The sequence below is a fragment of the Salvia miltiorrhiza genome, chromosome 2 (assembly GCF_028751815.1).
Source record: "Salvia miltiorrhiza cultivar Shanhuang (shh) chromosome 2, IMPLAD_Smil_shh, whole genome shotgun sequence".
NCBI lineage: Eukaryota > Viridiplantae > Streptophyta > Magnoliopsida > Lamiales > Lamiaceae > Salvia > Salvia miltiorrhiza.
This window is the reverse complement of record NC_080388.1, coordinates 6501661-6504857: the sequence shown is the minus strand read 5'-3', so window position 1 is coordinate 6504857 and position 3197 is coordinate 6501661. Positions and strand designations below refer to the sequence as shown.

Here is a 3197-nt window from a genome sequence, read left to right as displayed (position 1 = left end):
TATCATCAGCTTTTAGGCAAAAGAGTTCCACAAACACCAACACTCAAGTCAAGGAGTGGCAGAACAATCAAGAGAAGAATATTGGACTAGTGAAAGATTTTATGAGACTTTGAAGAAACTTTTGTATGTACTTTGTACAAATTATCTATGTAACATCCCACATTTTATTATTATTTCTATTTTGAGATTCAATGATTTATTAAAATTCTAGAAAATAGTCTCTTTATGTTTTATTCTTGAGATTATGTGTAGGGGATTGCAGGAGTCTGAAATTGCGCCTAGATCAGATTTTATTATTGAGTTGATAGTACAGATTTATTTAATTATTTTATTTGGGCCTTAGAATGAATTAATTTGTTGTATATAAATATTGGGCTTTAGTTATGTTAGTAGGCTAGGTATATGACCTACTTTAATTTTATCTGATATAATATCAGAACATCAGTATTTCTGTAATCAGTTCCGATAATTTAAATGAACCGTTCCTATCGCTCTGAACGTGTGAAAACCGTTCCGATTCCCTCTCCTTTTCTGAAAACTTGCACAAACGGTTTCACAAACTGATCGTCTGAAAATTCTCATTCTTCGACTTTATATTCTGCCATCTTCTTTTCTTTTCACAACCATTCAAAAGCTCTCAAAAATTCTCTCTGTTTAAGTTCTTCAAGTATTCAAGTTTTAGCTGTTGCCAGGAAATCAAGAAATCTGGTAAGATTGATTCTTAACCCTCTTAACATTCATGAGTTAATCCCAAATTCGGTATGATTCGAATTAGTCTCCTGATGAAGTTGAATTCTTATGATTTTTCAAGTACTTTTAAATTTTCGGGAGAGAGATTACTTGTTTAATATTGGTATTGTTGTCTTTTTACAAAAGTAAAAGCTTGTAAACTGAAATAAATATTTTGGGTTGGTCGAATTTATTCCTTTTGAGACTACCTATTACTAGTTTATATTTGCTAAAATGTGTCACAATTAGTCCTGATTTCAATAAACTGGGAAAATTTCTTTTGGCGATGATTTTAATTTAAAACTAATGGTTTTGAATTTATTAATATTTTTATTAAATTATAGTTAATAGTCATTATATGAGTTTATTTCTTTTTCACGTGATGGCCTGCAAATTTGATCAATTAAATGACTTTAAGTTATTTTGGATTTTGATGAGTCAAAGTCAGATTATATTATATATGGATAGAGTTTATAATACACAAGTTTGAAGCAATTGTTAGATATATTAATATATAAGAAAAATAGAGATTTATGAATATCTTGTTTTGAACTCATACTGTTATAGTTGTTTTGACAATTTAATTATTAGTGGAGCATATATGTGCCGTCTGGTTGTAGAGTTAGGATGGAGAAGTGTTTCCTTTATTTTTTATTTTTATTTTACTTTATAATTTTCATTATCGTTTTTTAAAAAAATGATTAAAAATTGTATTTGTTAACAAATTATAATTCTTTTAATTTACTACATAGCAGACTTCATGTTTTTATTTTAAGAACTCAGTACGTTAGATTTATTGTTTCAGAATTGGTTTAATTTCATAACTATTCTGATTAGAGTAATGGTTAGTTACTGTATTAGTTTTGCTCAAAGATATTGAAGTAATTATATTAGTTTGATTGTTCTATAGAATTTTAGTTAAAGTTTAGTAAGACCTATATTAAAGTAATCGTATTTATGTGACTAGGTGCGGCGCAATTAGGATCTCTATCCCTGAGTTAAGCATTAGTCAAGTTTACTACCAAGGATTTGAGGTGGGTAAAAATAAAGAAAATTCCTTTATTAGTCAAGTTTACTACCAAGGATTTGAGGTGGGTAAAAATAAAGAAAATTCCTTTATTTCAAGTTTAAATTCCGCAAGAAAATGTTTTAAGTTATTTATCGAGAAAGTTATTTTATGTCCAACGTGTTTACATATGCTATGATTTATGAATGAGATTATGATGTGAGCATATAGCAATATGCAAAGTTTATGTTCCTGTGCACAGTTGAAGTGATATGTCCCATATGTTCATACTTCCTTAAGTGTTGTATTGAAATGTGGTCGAAGTTATATCCCATATTTCCTCTCTTGTTATTAATTGAGCAAGTTGTTGGTTTATGGTTGAAGTTATGATTTTATATTTCATATGCTATGTTTCACGTTTGGACAAAGTAAAAGTTAGTTATGAATTCCCCCTCACTGAGTATATTTAAAATACTCACCCCACTTTGTTAAAACATTTTCAGGCGAGGAGCAAGGAGATGCGTGATGGATGTGTGTGGTGCTTAGGATATTTTAATCATGCTTTCTATAGTGTTATTAAAGACTCTTTATGGGTTAAGGAAAATTTGGGATTTAAAGTTTAGTTTATTTTGATGGTAAATTTTTAAGAGTTTCTAGTGAATCATATTTGACTTTCTTATATAATGTTAGGTACTTTGATAATTTAGTGTTATGTTTTCTATCTAATGTGTATGGTATTTTTCTAAAAATGATATTTGGTCGATTTACTTTTGATTATTAGGTTCTCTACAGGGTTTTGAAATTAGATTATTTGAGTTTGTTAATATTTTTACGAAAATACTATATGATATTTAATTAGATCAAAGTTTATATTTAGGGTGTTACAATCTAGCTATGACTTTTGGCTCTACTAGCATTTTGAGGTTACCTTTTGTATGTACATTGTATATGCCTCGATGTAGTTTTTTGTTTAATGTGATATGTATATATAACGCGTAATGTCTGAAAGGATACTTGAATAGTTTATATATAAATTATGTTGTGTAACACCCCAATTTTCATAAACTTTTCAATATAAAATCTTTGAAAAACTAATATATAAAAAAATAAAATTTCTTGAATTATAAAAGTTTAAACCAATTTAAAATCAACTTGTCAAAACTAAAGTAGTAACATGAAAATAAAATAAAACTTAATAAGTTCAACTAAAATGTCCAATGTAAAAGAAATCCTTATCCCTAGTCATTCTCCACTTCCATGGCCACTTCGACTCTGAAACTGCAAAACTGAAACGATAAGGGGTGAGCATATTGAAAATATACTCAGTGAGGAACATAACAAATATCCACATACGTCACATATATATAATCAAATCACATTATCATACTTGCAAACATACGCCAAGAGACCGGAGCCCCTTGACAAGCATAATCATAGTTTGAGTCGATGGCTTAAGTCCCAT

At 28.7% G+C, this 3197-nt stretch overlaps 1 long non-coding RNA gene across 1 annotated transcript; it reads left to right on the top strand.

Annotated features, from left to right (window-relative positions):
• Nucleotides 1–458: 458 nt before the first annotated feature.
• LOC131012847 (uncharacterized) lies at nt 459–2775 on the top strand. Its single transcript, XR_009097486.1, has 3 exons — nt 459–708; nt 1697–1763; nt 2239–2775. It is a non-coding gene; the product is annotated as an uncharacterized LOC131012847 (long non-coding RNA).
• Nucleotides 2776–3197: the final 422 nt, after the last annotated feature.